Genomic DNA, 25,487 nt, shown 5'->3' with positions numbered 1-25,487 from the left:
GATCTGAATATGGATTAATTGTCCAATAAACTTGCTGGAGCTGTGAGATGGAGTAATGGTTCATTTTTTTCCTGCACCCTGACTGAACCACATGGCCAGAGTTACCTGGAGAAATAGCTGTTTAATTGCAAAGTATCGATACTTCTCCCAATCAAGGAAGAAAGAAAGAAAAAGAGGAGTGAGAAGGTGGTGACTTGGGCCCTCTGGTTTCAGTCCTTAAGACAGCCTTAGTTCTAAGACATGGACACGGGGGTCCTTTTTGGTGACAGCATTAGAGGGTGTGCTCATCCCCAGTCTTTGCAATGTGGAAAGCACAACTGAGACAGAAGAAAGAGTGGCGATAACAATGGTAATAAGACTGCACCTCTGCCATCCTCTCCTTTGGCTTCTCCTCAGCTTCAGTGTCCCCTGAGCCCCATCTTGTCTTGTTCCTCTGCTCTGGCCTGGTTCCTTTTGGTTCTTCTTCTCACTTTGCCTCTTGCACTTTTACTCATTCTTTTGTGGTGTAGTAAATTCTTCTTCCCTCAGTCCTTCCTGGCTGTGGCCCTCAACTTGTCTGCCAGACAAGCTATGCTTGAGGATCTAGAATTTCTGTTACCAATTACCTTCCCTAAGAATACAATGAGTCCGTCTGGACTTTTCTAACTCTTTACTATTGATTCTGGGATCAGAGACATAAAGGTAACATGAAGAGGTAGTTGTGTTCACAGGTGTCATGCAGGGCACAATCCTGGGTCATTCCAGGTTACACATGGTGGCTCTCTGCCCTCAGGCCACCCTCCTATCCTGGACCCTCCTTTTGCTTTAGGACTCTCTCCAGCTGCCATGATGCACATGTCATGTTCTTCCATTTCTCTTTCCTTCCTGTGTTCCCTTGAACTTACTCTGGACCTTTGGTGCTGATGACTTTGTCTAAAGGTGGCGCTGACTTACTCATCTTTCTAACTCTGTTCCTGCCTTCTCACCCTAGTGACCTCAGGCAAGATGCCAGCTGCCCTGTGGTCCTGCCACTCTGCAACTTCTCTCCTACTTTGCCAAAATTAGGGGCTCTGAGTGTCTCCCCTCAATCAGCTGAGATGAAGACTCAGCTGTTATTTGCAAAAGTTTGGTACTGATTTCTCACAATGGAGCTTTCAAGGATGTCATTTACAGGGCCCTGGTTCCATTGATACAAAAAAGGATCTGTGGCCGAGTAAGTTTGGAAACATGAACCTAAACAAAATTACCCCATTACCCATCTCATAGTAAGGACTGAGCTTCCTGTTTTAAAACCCTCCAACCTACCTTCTGAGGGCTTTTTTTTTTTTTTTTGGCAAATACTGACTGATTTCTCTGATTGATAACCCTAGATCAGCCTCGCTGGGAAACAGACTTCTGGTCCTCTCTTCTCTGTTTCAGGTTAGGACCCTACTTCCCTACCCTATGTGTGAACTTAGTGTATGATTTCAATTCACCACCCTGTGCAATATTTGCAGACTGAACATGAAAACTGAAATGGAGCTAAGTCTTTCACCAAATGAGATTTTGTTTTGCTACATATACAATGTCAAGTTTCTCAGCCTGCCTTCTTTTGAGGCATTAGTCATATTGGGGAAATGCCTGTGATTGTCATAATCTTGTCTTCCAAAATGGAAATTTCCTTCCAGGACAGCACCATGGGCTCTGATATTTAACCTATAATTAGTATACCCTCTGGAGGATTTCTTCTTTTCATGCAGAGGCCTCTTTTTCACTCAGGCTTCTGTCTGCCAATGATACAAACTGCAGATGCAGTGCATCACGGGGCAGGGAAATGCTTGCTCAGATCAAGAAGGTTCAGCTACTCGGTAACAACGGAAACACTTAACAACCTAAGTAGCAAACCCACAAGAAAACAGCAGAAAGTATAAAAGACAGCATACTAAAAAGAAATGAAAAGAGACATGAATCTCAAGTTTTCGTCTACTGTTGTCCCAACATGTAGAATACAGTTGCTCCCTCTCCTGCTTTTCTCTCCAAGTTCACCAGTATTTTTAGTTTTTGACTTTTCAGCTGCTTTTATCAAGCATAGTTTAGTTATCAGTAAACATCCATTAGTAACTCTTAATAAATAGCTCCCTCTTGAAGGCATCTGATTCTTTGGTTATGAAATGCCAGTTTACAGTGGCCAGGCAGGTGCATCTCAACAGTGTGATCGTTTGGGAGCAAAAGGAACACAAGCACTGCCAGCTCCAGAGCCCGACACAGAAGTCTGACCTTGTTTCTTGTTAAGAAATGGCTCTTTATTTTCCCCCTGATTCTGGCAGAAGCCAGGCTGGGAGATTGCAGCAAATGGCTGCAACAACCTGTGTTTAATGTGGTGACACTAATGAATTCTGAGAATTAATCTTCAGCCAAGAATGCATGATGGAAGGTACTAGAATTTCAAATTAGGTAATGGATTAATTTCTTTCAGGGCTGAAGTTTGCTTCCTTTTTCTTCTGGTAGACTTTTCTATCATATTCTAAACCACCTTCCATGGCTTTGTAAATCCAGCTAATACATCTCATGGTAGTTTTAATTTTTTATTCTTTTGTTTTGTATCTTAGCACAGAGATAACCACACATAAGTCCAGATTTTTAAAAAAGAGTTTTAAAACATCTGGAACTGAAAGAAAAAATTACTTAATGATTTTGGGGGAAAAAAAGCAATATTTTCTAAATCTAGTCCTTGTTCAATTTCTTTTTTCCAGAGTCAAAGATTCTGGGAAGAAGTTATTTTAGAGAATGTATTTCCCCAGGTCCCCAGAAGACCCTGTCTTCTGCAGAAATGCAGCCTACATGTATCTCAAACATGCTGGTGAAAATTAGGGGCTCTGAGTGTCTCCCCTCAATCAGCTGAGATGAAGACTCAGCTGTTATTTGCAAAAGTTTGGTACTGATTTCTCACAATGGAGCTTTCAAGGATGTCATTTATAGGGCCCTGGTTCCATGATACAAAAAAGGATCTGTGGCCGAGTAAGTTTGGAAACATGAACCTAAACAAAATTGAATTTTCTTTACCTCCATACTTCTAAGAACATTTAATATGCTCATATGCACTATGAAACTCCAGATTTACTTGATTTAGGGAATCACCAGTGTTTCCCAACCTTTTGACCAGAAGACTAGTTTCATTTTTCAGTGGAATGTCTCATGAATCTAGTGTTTCACTCAACTTACCTCACATTGGCCAGCCCCTATATTCCCACACAGATGTCAATGTTTTATGCATGTTCTTATAAAAACTGTTGAATCCCAGGCTGGGAGAAAATATTCTGCATCTGGAATTTGCAATTCCTGATTTAATAAGAAATCCTGAAATGAATAAACATACTATAACTTCCTTAGTTTTCCATGTTTGTTCTCCACATCGTTAGAGGATTTAATCATGCTGTAAAAAAGGTCATGGAAGCTGTCAGGAGTTCTTATGGGTCTTGACTGTCAACTCTATATCAATCCACTAAATCCCTGCCTGAAAGGAGAATAAGACAGAATGATAAGCTGACAAGCATAGTGTTATGGGTTTGGGGCACAAAATTGCAACGTCTTAAACAATAAAGAATATTCCCAAGTTAAAGTTGGAAAAAGGACTAAAGCAAAGAATTGTTCTTAGATATTCGAAGAAGGCAGCTTAGGAGGTGAATGTCAACATTCTGGTGGCCTCCTGAGTTCCTAGCTACACAGCTTGCCTAATCTGGCTTCTTGCATTGCTGATCCAGTTTCCCAAACTGGAAATGTCTTCTATATCTTCTCCCTGAATTGAGTTCAATTTAGTTCCAAAACTTCTCCCCAAATTCAGCTCAATTCTCATTCTCTCCACTAGGCTTACCTGACTGCTCCCCCCACCTGCCATAACTTAGCATTGGTCTGCACATTGTGCCTGTGCTGTTTTAACAACACACTGCAAAGTAGGAGGGGTTCTCTTGTGGGAGCCAGGGAATTGGTCTCATCACTATCAGGACTTGACCTCAACTTCCTTACCTTGTAAAAGAGGGGTTAGAATAGAAAATCTTGGTCCTTTAGCTCCAAAACCCTATGCTTTTTTGTGACCTTTTCATTCTAAATAATCAAACGCTGGTTTCTCCTGTTTTCTATGTTCCTCTTGTCCTTCCATCTTTAAAATCACATTGTAGATCTTCGAGGAAAAGGATCATCATTTTTTTATGAATTAATCTATTTTGACTAATTCTGGTTGTGTAATAAATGTTTGCTGAACAAATGATATGATTTCAATGACCTGATTGATATCTAGTAATGTTTGACTTCCAGCCATATCTGTTCCTAAGACAGAACTTTCTTTTATTTATCAGTAAAATAATAAGTCCATTTCATCCTGGCTATTTGCTCCCCATGAGAAAAGAGTATGCAAGAGTATTTTAGAATAAGGCCCTACCCTCAAGGTCTTCCTGTCCTTCTCCTAAAAACCCTCCGATGCAGTTGGAATGTCGCACCTCTGCTTAGCATTCTTCCCATACACACTCAGTTTCAGTTTTGCTGACCCAGTGGTATGACATTCAGCCCACTTGGGCCTTCCTGAGAGAACTAACAAATAGATCCTCTTGGTCTTTCCCTCAAAGTGTAGAATGCCTACCATCTTTATATTTTTTGAATCTCCCAAGAGACCACAGATCCACTTGTTAATTTCTCCCTTGTCTGATTATCTCACTAAATTATTTATCCTCATTCCTCTTACTCCCCCTGTGATCTAGAGAGAAATCCTCTCCAAAATGCCAAAGGATCTTGTAACCTTGTTTGCAACCTTGCTCTTCCAGTGGATGCTAAAATTCTGAAAGATATTATAGCACCTTTAATTGCGTCTCCAGAACCCAGTAGATACCTATTTTCATAAGGGTGGAGTATGGATTTCCTGGTCTGTCTCAAGCCCTGTCCAAGAAGCTTTGAGTACCTGGAGCACTGTTCCAAGGCACCTCTCCGAAGGAGGAGACAGAAGCAGCTCCTGCTCATTTTTCCATTCGCCTGCTGTAAATTTTCTACTAATTGTGTGCCTCTCACTTTTTGCCTCCTTGAGTTTTCTATTTAAGTACTGGCTAGTCAACAAGCAGTTGAGAGTTGCTCAGAAAGCAAAATGAATTAATATGGTGGGAAAATCTATTAAGGAATTGCATTCCCCATGTTTGGGCATATACTTGAGTACAGGAGGTATGGCTGTTTGGTGATGGGAGACAGATGTAATGCACCCTCACAATATCCTTGGGCCGGCTTAGCTAGGGGTCCCAGCAGTGTCTGGTTTCCCATCCAGGTTGGGTAGGGGTGTTGGTATGAAGCCACCATGTCCGTCTTCAGTAGGAACTCTCAGAGAGCACAGACTGTTCTTATTTTGGGAGTTTTCATACACCATCCCTCAAGCCAAGATGATGAAGCCATACACCTGTATTACTGACCAAATAAACTATCCAGAAATTCCTTCTTCCCAGGTGCTTAGGGAATTATTAGCATTTATTTTCCTTTGGTAGTCACATAATTATATATAAATGAATATACGTGGAATCCCAGGAAGACTGTTGATTTAAAAATATGAACAGAGTATTTTTCAGGCTTGGGCACTGATTTTTTATTTTATAAGAAAAATAATAAATACAAAAGGCTCCTGGACCTATAAAAGTCAAATGATTGATTTCTTCCCATAGCAAGACAGAGGTGGTATTTATAGTTGTGCAGGCAGCAGAATGGAGATAGTCTGGGTTCTTTTGGCTTTTCTAGTTGAAAGCTCCAGTACCAATAGATAGGAAATCCCCTGAATCAAGTCTAAAACCAAATAACTGGGAAATTTACCAAGTATCTTTCAGGACCTGAAGTCAAGGGATACAAAAGTGGTTTGAAGTACAAAGATTAAGGCCTTTTAATAAAACCAACAGTTGAGGAGTGTGTCTTCTTAAATGTTTTGAAAAGATGCTCAAGGTGAGGCTGAACATTTTACCATTTGTCAGTGCATTTCATTATTTTAAGTATGTTGTGTTTCACATGTTGCTAGCATGTCACTGTTGGGGAAACTGAAAACGTTTATTTTATGGAGTGGGCAGAAAGACATCCACTGTTTACCCTAAGTCTCCAGTGTGAGCTAAGGACTGATAACTTAAAAGTGTGGATGTTGAAATTTCTTTCTCCTGTCAAGGGCAGCTACTCAGAATGGAAATACGATGGTAATTGGAGGGGTATTCATCAGATTCAATTTCACTAGAAATTTCCTGTGTCAGAATCATCTTTAATAACATAAAGCACACAGCAAAATGTACTGAATCATTGTTTTCTTTGAAAAGGGCATTGAATCTGAAGCAGAAAGTGGTTACAACCATGCAGTTTTAACCAATTAACCGCAGAGGAGTTTAAATGCAACCCAGTTTTTACCATTTTGAATGGACTTTTTGTTCCCTGTTTGAATAATTCCATTCCAATTCATCTGAATTATATTGTAGTCACTTCCTGTTCTGAGGTTTTTCTGCTTCTTCAGAAGATATTAGAAATCAAGGGATTGAATCTTCTCTGTGAAGATTTCTTTATGATTCATTTCTGTCCTTGCAAACTCCGAAATGCATTTCCCCAACCACCAAATACTGGACATTTCATATACTAGGATTTCATTTAAATGATAATGTATAATTTTATATGCTTCTAAAATAAAGTAGGTAGACTAATCAACTTGACTCCATTGTAAACATTTTTTTGTAATGAAATTGTAGTCTGACCAATCTATCTTTTCAGTATTTTGAATATTTCAAATTAAATTGATTGTGTTTTCAATACATATTTAAAGCATACAAAATATATTTCTGATATTTTGATTAATTTGACTAGTAGAGAATATTTTTCTCTATGTTCTGCTACCTATGAATAAACAGCTATGTAAGGTTAGTGATCAGGTTTTATAAATGAGCTTTTTCTCCTCTCTCCCATATTTACAGAGAAGCCAGGTGTCTAAGATAATACTTGGACTATTTGTTGATTTTTGTGAACAGGTGTCTCATTAAAGATTTTGAAAAGCGACCTTCGGTCACGCATCTCCTCGACCACCCATTTATTAAAGGAGTCCACGGAAAGCTTTTGTTTCTGCAGAAGCAGCTGGCTAAGGTCCTCCAAGACCAGAAGCATCTAAATCCTGTTGTTAAAACCAGGTATGGTCCTCAGCATGTTTCTGCTTTCTCTCTCTCTGGTTGTTTATAAAAAATGGCATGTCATGTGTTTTGATTTACCCAGCATTATTACTGGTAATTATCACACCCCTGCATTTCTGAGTTCATTTACATGACATTAAGTACTCCATGTGCAGTAGATGACAACAGCAAAGCTTCAGAAACTAGCTGCCCATTTGTGCTGTTATGGCTAATTTGTCTCAGAGTGGCTGAAATCTCACTCTGTCCTAGTATTCTAGTTAAAACCCAACACACATATATATTTAATATAAATGTAGATTTTTAAAAATTCCACCAATAATGAAAACTGGGTGAAACCAGCCATGGCTGAGGTTGTGCGAGAAATCTTTACTTGGCTGTTGCAGGCTGGAAAGCAGAAGTGTAGGCTATAAAGTGGTTTTGGAAAGATTATGAGTTCAACACTGAAGATTTTTTCTCTAAAGTGCTTTGAGCCCATTTCCTTTTGTTAAAAATTCCTTAGGAGCAATTTAGTATTTTTATATGAGTTTTTCCTCCAGATATTGTCTATGCTATCTAAAGTAACTGTGATTCCTCCCTCCTCTACTTTTGTAGCGTAGATTTTTTTAAAAAATGTTTATTTTTAAAGGGAGTTCCTTAAGACAGTATTCTGTGGTAGTCTCTAAGAAATAGATGTTTGGTTTCTGTCCAGAGGGTGGCAGAATTTCTCTTTTAAAATATTAAATGCGAATAAAGCTACTTCCCCAGCTCAGCAATTACTTGGTTTTATAAAACTAGCCAGGATGCAGATAAGCTCTAATCCATTATTATTAAAAGAACATTCACAGGACTGGAGGTGAAGAAACTAAAATATCACAAGTCACAAGTTCTGGAAATATTCATGTATTCTGCAGAAAACTGTTTACAAATCAAAAAGCATCAGAACTCTGGAAGCTAGAGGCATAGTTTCAAGGTGACTATATCTTGCTGATTTTTTCCCCACCACCACCAGGTTCCCTTTTTGATAGCTCAAAACAAATTTTTTCCTACTCTTTTCCTTTTTCCACTGCAATTTCTGTTTCTATGGCTTGCCTACAGTGTAGAGAAATTCTTGTCACTTGGTACCTTTTGAAGCAGTAGAATTTGTGTTTAAGCCTCAGGGAACTGAAATCTTCTTTTCTTCTTCTGCTTTTGTTCCTATGCCAGCCACCACTCCTCTACCACTCACCTTTACACACACACACACACACACACACACAAAACCGCCATGAGAAATGAAGATGAAAATAAAGTACAAACCAAGGGAGAAACAAACCCCGCATTTAAATACTTTACATTGAGTCAGGTGTCTTCTTGTTTCTTCTGATTTGCTCCAGAACAGTTTCTGAAACTTAGTTGCAAAATGATTCAGCTTTGTACTTTTGTCTGATTTTGCATGTCCAGATGTGTGTCCTCTTTTTTAAAATTTTCCTCCATTTGCCATAGAAAGCCAGGGCTCCAGGCTCTCTCCCCTCCCCCTCTAATTTCTCTTTATGTGTGTTAATTCTTTTGATGTCAAAGGCCTCATAGGGTCAAAGACCCTTCTCTCAGGGTCTTTGTAATCTAAAGTTTCACTCAGAAGTGTATGTTTCTTTGAAAAAGTCACTAAAAAAATACAACCTCACAAATAGGTGTCAAAACTTTAAGCAGGCACTTCTTTAGGAGAAAGTAAAACTAATTCTAAAGGAAACATAATGCATGTAATTGACACATCTTACGACCTAGCCTATATTATTACTTCCTCTTAGCAATCGGCAGGGAGCTGGCTACATAGGTGTTTGTTAAGTCCAGAAAAATTCTTAGATAATGTTTGATGCTGTTAATTCAATATATTTAAAGTTGTGAGTTTCCAAGTTAAGGTGGAAAAAGCAAAGAATAAGTGGGGTAAGTGCATAGATGAGTGAGGCAAATACCCAATTTACTTTTTTTTCTGCACAGTTTTGGTCACACAGCAGGTGGTACAATGCAGTGGTTTAAAAAAAAACCTGACTCTGCCAGGTTTGAATCCCAGCTCAACCACTTACAGACAAGTTATTAAATCTTTCTGTTCCAAAATTTCTTTATCTGTGAAATGGAGATTATTTTGAGAGTTGAGTCAATACATTAAAAAATAGTTAATGTTGATAACGGAGTTAAATAACTCTGATAACGATGATAGTTGATAACTCAGTCATTGTTAGCAGTAGTTGTAGTTGAATACATTTGAGATTTGTTTAATTCAGAGTCCTCCATTTCTTTTGGCCTTAATCTGTGGAAATTCATCTCTATGTACTTACCAAACCACATCATGAGAATAAACAGTACAGAGATATTAAATGTTACAAATACAAATTTCTGTCTCTTATTTAAAATCTAATTTATTCATTCCAGAGACATTTATGTGTGTATATGTGTCAAGCCCTCTGCCAAACAGAGGAACTACAAGGGAAATCAGATACAGTTCCTGATAAAGAGCTAATAGTCCAGTGTGTGAAATAGACAAGAATCAGATGAGAACAGCTCAGCATGAAAAGTACCTGGATAGAAGGTTTCCTGGGGTACTTCCCAGAGTACTTGGGAAAGGAACAACCTAGAAACTGTTGGGAAGGTGATCCTTGAACCATCCTGAAGAACAAACAGAACACCGTTATTCCACATGGAGGAGAAGGATGAGCAGAGGGCAAAGACACAGAGGCTGAAGAGAGCTTACGGGATTTGGTGAACAGTTGGTTGGTATCGCTGGAACTTGGGGGAAGGGGGTGCAAGGAGACAGGGGCCAGGGCAAGATGGGCTAAGGAGCCTGGATGTGTTCTTAGGCACTGGGGAGCAGCAGAAGGATTTCAAGAAGGGATGTGCTTGAGGAAGACCATTCTGATGGCAGTGATGGAATGGAGTTGGACAGAGTTGGAACTAGGAGGGCAAATGAGAGCAGATTGTGGCAATTGTAAATAACAGAAGATATTAGTTTGGTGCAAACATAATTGAAATTTTGGACCATGAATTTTAAATCATTATAACTAGGCTCAAACACATCTTTATTAATCAAAACAGGAACCATTATAGTCAACACACTTTTACCAATGAAAAATAAGTTTTATATTCCTGGAGCATAAAAATCTGCTTTGGGATTTGATGAACTCTTAGAAAGCTATTTTCTGAGTCCTGATGGTTGTAGAAGCATTTTCCCTGCAAAAAAAGTTGTCCAGATGCTTAAAGAAGTGGTAGTGGGTTGGTGAGAGGTCAGGTGAAATGGTGGATGATGAAAAACTTCGTAGCCCAATTTATTCAACTTGCGAAGCGTTGGTTGTGCGATGTGTGGTCAGATGTTGTGCAGAATTGGCCTCGTTCTGGTGACCAGTGCCGGCTGCAGGCATTGCAGTTTTCAGTGCATCTCCTTGATTTGCTGAGTATACTTCTCAGATGTAATGGTTTTGTCAGGATTCAGGAAGCTGTAGGGGATCAGACCAGCAGCAGACCACCAAACAGTGACCATGACCTTTTTTGGGGGTACAAGTTTAGCTTTGGGAAGTACTTTGGAGCTTCTCAGTCCTGTCACTAAGCTGGTCATCATGAAATCCTCGTTCTGTCACATATCACAATCCAATAGAGAAATGGTTTGTTGATGTTGTGTAGAATAAGTGAAGACGACACTTCAAAATGATGATTTTTTGGATTCCTGGTCAGCTCATGAGGCACCCACTTGTCAAGCTTTCTCACCTTTCCAATTTGCTTCAAATGCACAATGACCATACAGTGGTCGATGTTGAAGTTCTTCAGCAACTTCTCACGTAGTTGTAAGAGGATTAGCTTTGATGATTGCTCTCAGTTGGTCATTGCGAACTTCCTGTGGCTGACCACTGCACTCCTCATCTTCAAGGCTCTCGTCTCCTTTGCAAAACTTCTTAACCCACCACTGCAGTATATGTTCATCAACAGTTCCTGGGCTAAATGCATTGTTGATGTTGCAAGTTGTCTTTGCTGCTTTACGACCCATTTTGAACTTGAATAAGAAAATCACTTGAATTTTCTTTTTGTCTAACATCATTTCCCCAGTCTAAAATAAATATAGATAGCAAGTAATGTCATTAGCAAAGAAAAAAAAAGTAAGAAATATGCGTTTAAATGATGTATAACCTAACCACATTTCTTTAAGAATGTATTTGAATATAAAATGGCAAACTTCAGCAATGCAAAGCCGCAATTAATTTTGCCCCAACCTTATAGTATGATGATAGTATCATCAGGACTTAGTGGTGAATTGGAGAGAGATTAGGGAAGAGAGAAGTGTTACAGTGTCTGCCTGAATTGGGCTCCTTACCCTGCTTCAGACTTCAATCAAATAGAAACTGCAAGACACTGAGAAACAAAGACCAGTGAAAAGGCTTTGCTTCCTCTTCATATCCTATCAGATGCCCTACACAGCCCATGCTATGCTGTGTACTTACAGATTCACACAAAGGTTCTAGCTTTCTGCCCAAAGAAGTGTTCTTCAATAGTCCAGACAGTACTGGGCCCCTCAGCGGCACAGACTTGTTTAGTTTTGAGAGTTAATGTAGAGAAATGAGAACTATAGCCTATAGGGTGGACATGTTTTACTGTTCCTGCAAAGGCAGGGAATGTTCTATCCACTTTAGTACTTTCCCGAGAGGAGAGAAAAGTTGGTATTTTCAGGGGGCTGTGGAGCAGAAGGCAGAGAAGGCAGAAGGCAAAATGGGGAAGAACTTGGATAGGTGAGGGAAGGATCGTCTAAGGAAGGAGGCACTGAAAACAGAGAAGGTAACAGAGGAAGCACAAGGGAGGAGAATTAAGCATCTAAGAGAAAGACTGACCTTAGAAAACACATCTAGGTTGGGAAAGACACAGAAAGGTTGTGATACCCAGAAAATATGAAGGGCAGGGGGAAGAGGAGATGCTATGAGGACATTGATGTTGTATGGCCTTTAGCTTTCCAAAAAAGTAAGCAAAGTGGTCTCAAAGTTGGGAATGGGCTGTGGACTCCAGGGAAGTGTTAAATCTTTGAAATAGCCAATATGACAAATATGATAAAGAGTTTATTAAAGATGGATGTAACTATTACTCAATAGCACAGAAAACCCAGGTGGAACTTCATCAAATAGCAATGTATTTTAGTGGAATTAATCAGTGTCTAAGATAATGCATGCAGAGCATTCAGGAGACCATTTGGCATTAGAACCTCCGTAAAATTGTACCATTAACACTGTCACCTTTTCCATCTATCATCTCTCGCAATTCTTAGCCACAGGAGCCGGAGGAGACAAAGAAGATACTGTGGTCTTCAGGTTGGAGACTGGGTTGGATGGACATTATGGGTGGACATGGGGGCAAAAGAATCTGAGTAGGAGTGTATCCCCGAGGTCTTTTGGGAGTGTGGAAGAAAAGTGAAGCCAGAGCGGTTTATTGACTTTGAACATGCGTCTGGGTCAGGGGACTGGCGGTTACAATGAAGACAAAGAGCAGATGCAGTGAAAGGATGGTGAGAAAAGAGATTGTAGAACTGAGTTCTCAGGAACCTTTGAGAGATTACTGGGAACTAGTCACAGCACAATTGTGGACAGCTTCAGTAGAGGAGAAATAAAAATTTTTAAAGAATCAACAAAGAAGACTCTTGAAATCACAATGTGAAAAGAATTAACAAAGTGATTGGTTCAGTTTGGCCACTCAGTCGTGTCTGACTCTTTGCAACCCCATGGACTGCAGCACGCCAGGCCTCCCTGACCATCACCAACTCCTGGAGTTCACTCAAACTCGTGTCCATTGAGTCGGTGATGCCATCCAACCATCTCATCCTCTGTCATCCCCTTCTCCTCCTGCCTTCAATCTTTCCCAGCATCAGAGTCTTTTCAAATGAGTCAGTTCTATGCGTCAAGTGGCCAAAGTATTGGAGTTTTAGCTTCAGCATTGGTCCTTCCAATTAATATTCAGGACTGATTTCCTTAGGACAGACTGGTTGGATTTCTTTGCTGTCCAAGGGACTCTCAAGAGTCTTCTCCAACAGTTCAAAAAGCAGTTCAAAAGCATCAGTTCTTCAGCACTCAGCTTTCTTTATAGTCCAACTCTCATATCCATACATGACCACTGGAAAAACCATAGCTTTGACTAAACAGACCTTTGTTGGCAAAGTAATGTCTCTGCTTTTTAATAAGCGGTCTAGGTTGGTCATAACTTTTCTTCCAAAGAGCAAGCATCTTTTAATTTCAAGGCTGCAGTCACCATCTGCAGTGATTTTGGAGCCCCCCCACCAAATAAAGTCCCAGCTCTTGTCTCAGTGATAAGAAAGTGTTGACTTCCGAATTTTTAAAATTCAAATCAAGGCAAGAACAATGTGTTTAATACCTAGAAGGGGGGCAGGTCTGCAAAAGACTAGTCAAGTGCAGTAGTGAGAAGAAGGGAAAGAGTAGAACAAGGAGTGATTGGTAGGGTATGGGAAAACCAAAGCCTGGTATCAGGAGAAGGAGTGAGAGAGAAAGGCAAATGGGGGCCAGGTGCTGGAGAAGATGACTTAAGAGTGTGATGTGAACTTTTTCAAGGAGAGAGACTGGTCAGGGAGAACAATGGATGGGAAAAGGCAGAGGGGAGCAAGGAGGAAGCTCCTTTCCCCTATTCCCTCACTGTAAGTGGATGGAAGGTGGGGTAGGGGCGAACAGGAATGTTATAGGGAAATGGTCCATTTCAGCTGTGATGAGGAAATAGATGAGTATTCAGGAGTGAGGTTAGGAATCATGGGGGGCTTATTCACAATAGAGCAGAAGCTGTACTATATATTGTCAACTGAAAAAAAAATGTACAACCTAAAAATTGAGAGTTATGCTTTACTTGGTGGACACAACTGAGAACTTAAGCCTGGGATACAACATCTCAGATAACTCTGGAGAACTGCTCCAAAGAGGCAAGGTGGGGATCCAGGATACGTAGAAGTTTTTTTTTCTTTTTTTTTTTTTTGCAATGAAGACCAAATGGTCAGAACATCCAAAGATTACAGTTAATTAAAGAAAACCAGATATCTCAAGTTAAGGAATTTAGTGCCTCTCTATGTATGGGAAGATACAAGATTGTGGGCTCCCTGGAATCATTCCTTTGATATGCACCTTAGCTATCTGGGGCCAGCATCCTGTGCTTTCCCATCCTGCGTCTCCTGTCTCCTCGGGGTGCACCATTCAGGGTGGGTGGAGCAGTTGACTGCTCAATGGTGGGCATCAGGCATCCAGTTTCCATCCTGAATTCCCTCAGAGCTCACCATCAGTGAGGTTGTAATGTGATGGCCTGATGGCTGCAACATCCTTTGTTCATGGATAAGGCAGGCAGTATTTTTCATTCACAGAATAAAAAAAGGGCTTAAATGGTGAGGTCCCAGGTGCTGTCTCCTGGTCTAAGCATTCTCTTCTGAATGGTACAGTTTGGCGGGGACAGCTAGACTGATCCATTCCCTTTTCACATTATGTTGTACTATCTGAGATTTGATACCAATTTTTGATGCTGATTAAATGAGTGAAACTGTTGGAATTTAAGTTTTTCCAGTAATTGATAATTTTGCTGTAGCATATGTTGAATTCAGGAACAGTAAAGAGGTTATGTACCCAAAGCTGACTCTCTCTTGAAGGAGGTTAAATAACCCTGATATTCCATGAACAACAGTTTAGAGTTACATTTTTACTTAACCTGTCAGGGATACTGTGAAACAATTTGGCCATTTCCCTTACATCAGCTCCCATTTCTTTGACTTTCAAAAGGACTTTTTCCCCAAATCACTTTTGGAAATCCCTGAATTCATCAATATCATCTGGTGTGTCCTATCACTATCAAAGTTAGAGAAGATATGAATTTTTAAAAAAGCACTTCACAAGGGTTAGTGGGAGAAGAGTAAAAACCACTGTCTACAGTGGCCGTGGAGACAGGGAAACCAATGGTTGGCTGTGCTGTGACCTGACCCTCTCCCACCTCCCAGCCTCCCATTGTGGATTCAGCTTCTGGCCTCAGGAAAATTGCAAAATCCAGCCTGTTGTTCCTTCCCCAGTGGGTGGTTTGGGATTAGCTGAAACCACAAATGTTAAACCCTCAAATGCCAAGGGTCTACTACCAAGTATTACTTGGTAGAGCAATTAAGTTGCTGGTTGTTTCCTGCTCTGTTTAATGGATTTTGATTATACTCTTGCAATTTGCCTAAGGCTTTAAAACAATGATTAAAACAATGACCTCAGCTTTTCTGATTTCTTTTCAAACAGCAGCAATGACCTTTAAAAACAGATATTTACTTCACTGCTTAACTGCTGAGCTTTTTCCAGTAAGTCTTGCTCACTTGCTTCCTTTATTACCTGTAAACATGTAACACCCCAATACACACACACACACACACACACACACACACACACACACACTGTTGGTTTCTTGAACTCCTGTGTAAATGACGAATTTTGAATGATTACTTCATCAAGTGCTGAAGATGATTGACATATAGAAGGTTAAGGATTTTCCTAACAGACAAGAAACAAATCCATACCATAAAGAAGGCTGAGTGCCAAAGAATTGATGCTTTTGAACTGTGACTCTTGAGACTCCCTTGGACTGCAAGGAGATCAAACAAGTCAATCCTAAAGGAAATCAGTCCTGAATATTCATTGGAAGGACTGATGCTGAAGCTCCAATACTTTTCCACCTGACTTGAAGAGCCAACTTATTAGAAAAGACCCTAATGGTGGAAAAGATTGAAGGCAGGAGGGGAAGGAGGATGAGATGGTTGGATGGCATCACCAACTCAATGGACATGAGTTTGAGCAAGCTTTGGGAGATGGTGAAGGACAGGGAAGCCTGCCAGGCTGCAGTCCATGGGATTGCAAAGAGTCGGACATGACTGAACAGCGTATCTGTCTCTGTCTGTCTATAACTAAGTGAATTGATGTTTAATTTTCTGCTGCTGTCACTGATTCTTACTGCCTGGAGAAGGTAGCTATGTCAAATTAATTTAATATAATTGATAAGATGCTGATTTATTGGAATTACGGTCAAAACTATGTTTAAATGAAAAAATAGGGTGATACTTTAGAGATTTCCCCCCAACTAATTCTTGTATTTTTTAATCTTTGTATTATAATGTTTATTTGATACATATAAGCTTAAATTTCAGATCAAGATAGACTAATGTACTTAAAGTTATCTAGGTGGTAACTTCATTCATATTTGGCTCTCAGTAGGATGGTATTAGGCTTCCCAGATGACTCAGTGATAAAGAATCCGCCTGCCAGGCAGGAGACTCGGCTTCCATCCCTGGGCCAGGAATATCCCCTGGAGAAGGAAATGACAACCCACTCCAGTACTGTTGCCTGGGAAATCAGGTGGACAGAGGATCATGGTGGGCTGTAGTCCAGTTCAGCTCAGTTCACTTGCTCAGTCATGTCCAACTCTTTGCTATCCCATGGACTGCAGCACGCCAGGCCTCCCTGTCCATCACCAACTCCTGGAGTTTATTCAGACTCATGTCCATTGAGTCGGTGATGCCATTCAGCCATCCCATTCTCTGTCATCCCATTCTCCTCCTGCCTTTAATCTTTTCTAGCATCAGGGTCTTTTCAAATGAGTCAGTTCTTCCCATCAGGTGGCCAAAGGATTGGAGTTTCAGCTTTAGCATCATTCCTTCCAAAGAAATCCCAGGGCTGATCTCCTTCAGCCAAAATAAATTCTCTCACTGCTTCCACTGTTTCCCCATCTATTTGCCATGAAGTGTTGGGATTGGATACCATTATCTTAGTTTTCTGAATGTTCAGTTTTAAGCCAACTTTTTCACTCTCGTCTTTCACTTTCATTAAGAGACTCTTAGTTCTTCTGCACTTTCTGCCATAAGGGTGGTGTCATCTGCATATCTGAGGTTATTGATATTTCTCCTGGCAATCTTGATTCCAGCTTGTGCTTCCTCCAGCCCAGTGTTTCTCATGATGTACTCTGCATATAAGTTAAATAAGCAGGGTGACAATATACAGCCTTGACGTACTCCTTTTCCTATTTGGAACCAGTCTGTTGTTCCATGTCCAGTTCTAACTGTTGCTTCCTGACCTGCATACAGGTTTCTCAAGAGGCAGGTCAGGTGGTCTGGTATTTCCATCTCTTTCAGAATTTTCCAGAGTTTGTTGTGCTCTTCACAATCAAAGGCTTTGGCATAGTCAATAAAGCAGAAGTAGATGTTTTTCTAGAACTCTCTTGCTTTTTCCATGATCCAGCGGATGTTGGCAATTTGATCTCTGGTTCCTCTGCCTTTTCTAAATCCAGCTTGAACATCTGGAAGTTCACAGTTCACATACTGTTGAAGCCTGACTTAGAGAATTTTGAGCATTACTTTACTAGTGTGTGAGATGAATACAATTGTGTGGTAGTTTGGGCATTCTTTGGCATTGCCTTTCTTTGGGCCTGGAATGAAAACTGACCTTGTCCAGTCCTGTGGCCACTGCCGAGTTTTCCAAATTTGCTGGCATATTGAGTACAGCACTTTCACAGCATCATCTTTTAGGATTTGAAATAGCTCAACTGGAATTCCATCACCTCCACTAACTTTGTTTGTGGTGATACTTCCTATGGCCCACTTGACTTCACATTCCAGGATGTCTGACTCTAGGTTGGTGATCACACCATCGTGATTATCTGGGTTGTGAAGATCTTTTTTGTACAGTTCTTCTGTGTATTCTTGCCATCTCTTCTTAATATCTTCTGCTTCTGTTAGGTCCATACCATTTCTGTCCTTTATTGTGCCCTCTTTACATGAAATGTTCCCTTGGTATCTCTAATTTTCTTGAAGAGATCTCTAGACTTTCCCATTCTATTGTTTTCCTCTATTTCTTTGCATTGATTGCTGAGGAAGGTTTTCTTATCTCTCCTTGCTATTCTTTGGAACTCTGCTTTCAAGTGTGGTATATCTTTCCTTTTCTCCTTTGCCTTTTACTTCTATTCATAGCTATTTGTAAGGCCTCCTCAGACAACCATTTTACCGTTTTGCATTTCTTTTTCTTGGGGATGGTCTTGATCCCTGCCTCCTGTACAATGTCATGAACCTCTGTTCATATTTCTTCAGGTACTCTGTCTATCAAATCTAATCCCTTGAATCTATTTGTCACTTCCACTGTATAATCGTAAGGGATTTGATTTAGGTCATACCTGAATGATCTAGTGGTTTTCCCTACTTTCTTCCATTTAAGTCTGAATTTGGCAATACGGAACTCATGGTCTGTGCTATAGTCAGCTCCTGGTCTTGTTTTTGCTGCCTGTATAGAACTTCTCCATCTTTGGCTGTAAAGAATACAGTCAATCTGATTTTGGTATTGACCATTTGGTGATGTCCATGTGTAGAGTCTTCTCTTGTGTTTTTGGAAGAGGGTGTTTACTATGACGAGTGCTTTCTCTTGGCAAAACTCTATTAGCCTTTGCCCTGCTTCATTCTGTACTCCAAGGCCAAATTTGCCCGTTACTCCAGCTTGTCTCTTGACTTCCTACTTTTGCATTCCAGTCCCCTATAATGATAAAGACATGTCTTTTGGGTTAGTTTTAGATTATCAGTCTTCATAGAACTGTTCAACTTCAGCTTCTTCATCATTACTGGTCGGAGCATAGACTTGGATTACTGTGATATTGAATGATTTGCCTTGGAAACAAACAGAGATCATTCTATTGTTTTTGAGATTGCATCCAAGTACTGCATCAGACTCTTTTTTTTTTTTTTTTACTTTGATAGCTACTCCATTTCCTCTAAGGGATTCTTGCCCACAGTAGTAGATATAATGGTCATCTGAGTTAAATTCACCCATTCCAGTCCATTTTAGTTCACTGATTTCTAAAATGTCGATGCTCACTCTTGCCATCTCCTGTTTCCTGTTGAGTCACGAAAGAGTCAGACACAACTTAGCAACTAAACAACAGGATGAAGTTACACCTAGATGTGCTTAGTCACTCAGTCATTTTCGACTCTTTGTGACCCCGTGGACTGTAGCCCGCCAGGTTCCTCTCTCTGTGGGGATTCTCCAGGCAAGAGTACTGGAGTGGGTTACCATGCCCTCCAGGTGTACCAAAAAATAATGGTACACCTAGATGGTCTGCCATTAATTTTCTCATGCTAGGTCCATGATTAAATAATTATAGTCAAAAGTTTCTTTCATCTGTCCTGTTATCAGGAGATATACTGAAATGGAAATAATGACTTGGAAGAAATATTCAACATCACTGTCTTTGTTGGAGTAATAGTACTCTATCCCCACTTTGAGTAACATTTTCCTTACTATATGAGAGCCACTGAATGTGATGATAAAGGAAAGGTTTCTCTAAATGTATCCAAATTGTCAGCATGTCTCTAAGCTTTGTATATAGCCACAGAATCTTTGTCTTAGACTCTTGAGGACCACCACCTGTGATTCCAAGCCTCTCCCTTACTCATTTTCTTCTCCATGCCCAACAGATTTTACTTACTTATCTGGAATCTGATAAGCGGGTTAGTCATTTTTTGCGTCTACTGGCTCGGGTTCTGATCCTAAGTGTGGAGGGGTGGAGGTAGAGGTGGCCTTCCCAGTGGTCCTCCTGTCACAGGGCAGCTGTCTAAAAGACAGTCAGGCATTTTTCAATGCAGAGTTTAGCCTCTAATTAGCACATTCCCTTGTCATTATTAGGCTAAAAGATTTTGTTTCCTTCCTACTCTTCAGTTATAGTTTAGAGGCCCTCCTTCTATCTCTTTGTTCTTTTACATAGTCGGGGTGGAGGGAAGAATGTATCCTGCCACACCTATGTGAAGCTCTTGCTGCCCTGTTAGACCTACCTACATTGAAGTTACTGCTTCCACAGGCAGAGTTGATGGACAGGAACAGGCTAAGGGTTTAAATAGTCACTTTGGGACATAATATATCTTATATGATCAATATTATTCATAGGGCCAACAGCTCAAATAAAGAAGTCCACAGGTCAGTGATGAGACATTAAAAAGAACTCACAGAAATGGTTTTAACCTAATACAGATATAGAGATTAAGCTATAGTGATGGCAACAGCACTCCAGGGTTTATTCTCTCAGTGTCTGAGTCAGCTTCATACCCTCTACAGCTCCTTTCCTCCTCATAAACTGGACCTAAGGCATTCCAATGGCACCCCACTCCAGTACCCTTGCCTGGAAAATCCCATGAACGGAGGAGCCTGGTGGGCTGCAGTCCATGGGGTCGCGAGGAGTCGGACACGACTGAGCAACTTCACTTTCACTTATCACTTTCATGCACTGGAGAAGGAAATGGCAACCCACTCCAGTGTTCTTGCCTGGAGAATCCCAGGGACGGGGGAGCCTGGTGGGCTGCCGTCTATGGGGTCACACAGAGTCGGACACGGCTGAAGTAACTTAGCAGCAGCAGCAGCAAGGCATTCCAAAAAATCCCTCTATCCTGTGTCCCATCTGTGCCCACTCTTGTTTTAGAGGAGCTCCTAGGCTCCACCTCTGGCTCTGTCTCACCCACTCTTCAGATCCAGTGATTATTTCCTTAGACTTGATGTTTCAGACTTTCACTCATTCCCATCTTACTTGAGTTGGGGACTCAGATACCAGTTTCCTCTTTTCTTGAACCCTGAATCCTTAGGTCAACCCTACTCACCACTACCTCCCCCACTACCACACAAAACCCAAACTCTGAGAACCAGCCTAAACCAGAGCTTTGAGTCTCATCTTCTGTAAGCTTTAACCCCCAAACTCCATTTATCTGGAAATCCAGGCATGGCAGACAATGTGCTTAGGGCTTCATAAAAACTAATAGAAAATCTGGCAAAAAACTGAATTTTGAAAATGTCTTCTAAATCATCAAAACTGTAATTCCTTACCATAACTCTTAGTTTAATAGAATACTTTTTGCTTACTTTAGTGAAGTTGCTCAGTCGTGTCTGACTCTTTGCAATCCCATGGACTGTGGCCTACCAGGCCCCTCCATCTGTGGAATTTTCCAGGCAAAAGTACTGGAGTGGGTTGCCATTTCCTTCTCCAGGGGATCTTCCCGACCCAGGGATTGAACCCAGGCCTCCTGCATTGCAGGCAGATGCTTTACTGTCTGAGCCACCAGGGAAGCCTTTTGTTTACTTTATCCACATTTATCTATCTCTCCATCCCTCTAAGCTTTGGAATACTAGATCCAGAGTTGGATACAGTTGGAAATCTGTAATGTTCACATTAAATAAGGAAGTGTTCAACAACTGATAATAGATGCTATTCTCAAATAAGGCACTAGGTGGAGCATGTGAATTTAAAGGAAATTTTAAGTTGACAGTTCAGTTCAGTTGCTCAGTTGTGTCCGACCCTTTGTGACCCCATGGACTGCAGCACGCCAGGCTTCCCTGTCCATTGCCAACTCCTGGAGTTTATTCAAACTCATGTCCATTGAGTCAGTGATGCCATCCAGCCATCTCATCCTCTGTAATCTCCTCCTCCCACCTTCAATCTTTCCCAGCATCAGGGTCTTTTCAAATGAGTCAGTTCTATGCGTCAAGTAGCCAAAGTATTGGAGTTTCAGCTTCAGCATTAGTCCTTCCAATGAATATCCAGGATTGATTTCCTTTAGGATGGACTGGTTGGGTCTCCTTGCAGTGTAAGGGACTCTCAAGAGTCTTCTCCAACACCACAGTTCAAAAGCATCAATTCTTCAGCACTGAGCTTTCTTTATAGTCCAAATCTCACATCCATACATGACTACTGGAAAAACCATGACTTTGACTAGACAGACCTTTGTTGGCCAAGTAATGTTTCTGCTTTTTAGTATGCTGTCTAGGTTGGTCATAGCTTTTCTTCCAAGGAGCAAGCATCTTTTAATTTCATGGCTGTGGTCACCATCTGCAGTCATTTTGGAGCCCCCAAAAATAGTCTGTCTCTGTTTCCACCGTTTTCCCATCTGTTTGCCGTGAAGTTATGGGACCGGATGCCATGATCTTAGTTTTCTGAATGTTGAGTTTTAAGCCAACTTTTTCACTCTCATCTTTCACTTTCATCAAGAGGCTCTTTAGTTTTCTTTGTTTTCTGCCATAAGGGTGGTGTCATCTGTTAACCAGTGACAACAAATTATTTAACTCTAGAAAACTGTAAAAAAATTAAACCAAATTTATTTTGAATAATTTCAACTAAAAATGCATAAATATAAAACCGTGTAACACTTTGAATAAACATGTAATCTAGGGTAATGTCAATTTTAAAATATAAAAATTGGAGTAAATAATTTTTTCTCTTTATTCTCTCCAAACCTTTCCAGTATCCAAAGCAGGAAAATGAAGCAGGTAGCAGTTTCAGAGGAACACTAGTTGAGGAAGATAGAGATATGGCTGGCATATTTTTTTTCCCCTGGTTGAGAAAATGAAGTGGCCTTTATCAGGGTGGAAATACCTTACATCTACATCAACTTCTAGATTGCTAGTTTCAATTTTGGGAGCAAATAATTGCTCCCAAAGTTAATTGCTTATACACATGAGAAAAGGTCATACATTGCTAAGGACAGCAGGTTAAATCTTTTAAAAGGTTTTTCTTGTTTATAAAATATTACTGGAGATTTTATGAGAATCAAGCTCATATTTGCAGACAACATCTGCATAATTCCTGGAGGTTAAATCTGTGAGACAGATAGATTGGTATATAGATTAACTCTACGAGTTCAGAAGATAATAGTTTCAGTCCTTCAATATTGCGTTGTACATGTTCATAGTTAAAGTCAGGACTTTGTAGTAGAGTTTATTTATTTGTGATACTGCAACTGAGGTTTGTCAGTGCTTCCATTTTTAGTTGGTTATAAAAATGCCACACAGTGTGAAGATTGACATCCCTGTATGCAGATCAGGCTGACTTCAAGTTCAGGTCAGGAGTTACTGGAAGAAAAATAATTCCTAGGAAACTTGCCATTTTATTCAATGATATTTTGAATTCTGATTCCCTCAGTCAGCCTGTTACCACGTACCTTTGAGAATATCATGCATTGTGTCCAACATATTTACTTGCATTCAGTACTGGGAGAGAATGGAGAGTCCTTATTCTGGAACCAGGGCTGACTTTCTTTGTTATTAAATTCCTGACTTTCTTTGTTAAAAGATGCTTGAAATAAACTCTAACATAACCTATTTCATATGATTGCAAGCTATAAGTTTAGGAAGGATATAAACTAGCTGAATTTCAAATGATGAGAATTTAATTAGTTTACTAAAAATATGTTACAGTATTTGGTTTTATGATGAACTTTAAGGGAATAAACTGGTTGGGTTTTATGTGAAGAGGATTTGGCCAGAAATATGGACCTTCTTGCTTTTTTATTTAGCAAAGTGGCTAGATAGAAACAGCTCTGAGTTTTTATAAAAAGCTGTTTTCCAAACCTATTTTCTTTCATATCACTAATATGATAGAATAGAGATGAATAAACTGTTCTGTTTAATAACAATTTTTAAATGCTTAGGTTATAAATTTGATTTTACTAAGTAAAATTAAGTTTCATCCACTTTGGAGCTTTATATGAATTAGCAGAAAAGTTGATTCTAGTACTAGAGATGACTAATACCTGCTTAAAATATTCCTTCTTCAAATCTATCACTAATAGGGATCAGGAAGTAACTTCTAATTTAATAGGCAGGAAGTTTTTAAATTCCTGGGGAGCAACAGCCCCTAGAGAAAATCTCACAAATATATGCAAGGGGATGCAGATAAAGATACTGAGTGCTGTTTTGTTTATAATAGTAAAAAGCTGGAATCAGCCTAAATGAGGATCAATATAAGACTGGGTAAAGAAATTGGTACAGAGGGCATCAGAGGGCAGACACACTGAAACCATACTCACAGAAAACTAGTCAATCTAATCACATTAGGACCACAGCCTTGTCTAACTCAATGAAACTAAGCCATGCCCTGTGGGGCCACCCAAGACGGGCAGGCATGGTGGAGAGGTCTGACAGAATGTGGTCCACTGGAGAAGGGAATGGCAAACCACTTCAGTATTCTTGCCTTGAGAACCCCATGAACAGCATGAAAAGGCAAAATGATAGGATACTGAAAGAGGAACTCCCCAGGTCAGTAGGTGCCCAATATGCTACTGGAGATCAGTGGAGAAATAACTCCAGAAAGAATGAAGGGTGGAGCCAAAGCAAAAACAATACCCAGTTGTGGATGTGACTGGTGATAGAAGCAAGGTCCGACGCTGTAAAGAGCAATATTGCATAGGAACCTGGAATGTTAGGTCCATGAATCAAGGCAAATTGGAAGTGGTCAAACAGGAGATGGCAAGAATGAACATCGACATTCTAGGAATCAGCGAACTAAAATGGACTGGAATGGGTGAATTAACTCAGATGACCATTATATCTACTACTGTGGACAGGAATCCCTCAGAAGAAATGGAATAGCCATCATGGTCAACAAGAGAGTCCAAAATGCAGTACTTGGATGCAATCTCAAAAATGACAGAATGATCTCTGTTCGTTTCCAAGGCAAACCATTCAATATCACAGTAATCCAAGTCTATGCCCCAACCAGTAACACTGAAGAAGCTGAAGTTGAACAGTTCTATGAAGACCTACAAGACCTTTTAGAACTAACACCCAAAAAGATGTCCTTTTCATTATAGGGGACTGGAATGCGAAAGTAGGAAGTCAAGAAACACCTGGAGTAACAGGCAAATTTGGCCTTGGAATGCGGAATGAAGCAGGGCAAAGGCTAATAGAGCTTTGCTAAGAGAACACACTGGTCATAGCAAACACCCTCTTCCAACAACACAAGAGAAGACTCTACACATGGACATCACCAGATGGTCAACATCAAAATCAGATTGATTATATTCTTTGCAGCCAAGATGGAGAAGCTCTATACAGTCAGCAAAAAAAGACTGGGAGCTGACTGTGGCTCAGGAGCTCCTTATTGCCAAATTCAGACTTAAATTGAAGAAAGTAGGGAAAACCACTAGACCATTCAGGTAGGACCTAAATTAAATCCCTTATGTTTATACAGTGGAAGTGAGAAATAGATTTAAGGGACTAGATCTGATAGAATGCCTGATGAACTATGCACGGAGGTTCGTGACATTGTACAGGAGACAGGGATCAAGACCATCCCCATGGAAAAGAAATGCAAAAAAAGCAAAATGGCTGTTTGGGGAGGCCTTACAAATAGCTGTGAAAAGAAGAGAAGCGAAAAGCAAAGGACAAAAGGAAAGATATAAGCATCTGAATGTAGAGTTCCAAAGACTAGCAAGAAGAGATAAGAAAGCCTTCCTCAGCGATCAATGCAAAGAAATAGAGGAAAACAATAGAATGGGAAAGACTAGGGATCTCTTCAAGAAAATTAGAGATACCAAGGGAACATTTCATGCAAAGATGGGCTCAATAAAGGACAGAA

The 25,487-nt window shown here is 40.2% G+C and overlaps 1 pseudogene; it reads left to right on the top strand.

Annotated features, from left to right (window-relative positions):
* Positions 1 to 25,487, top strand: part of LOC113880983 — a 59,648-nt pseudogene that overhangs the window by 21,858 nt on the left and 12,303 nt on the right.

Source organism: Bos indicus x Bos taurus, chromosome 2 (assembly GCF_003369695.1).
Source record: "Bos indicus x Bos taurus breed Angus x Brahman F1 hybrid chromosome 2, Bos_hybrid_MaternalHap_v2.0, whole genome shotgun sequence".
Taxonomy (NCBI): domain Eukaryota; kingdom Metazoa; phylum Chordata; class Mammalia; order Artiodactyla; family Bovidae; genus Bos; species Bos indicus x Bos taurus.
Note: the sequence above shows the minus strand (reverse complement) of the source record. Positions and strands in the feature narration are given on the sequence as shown.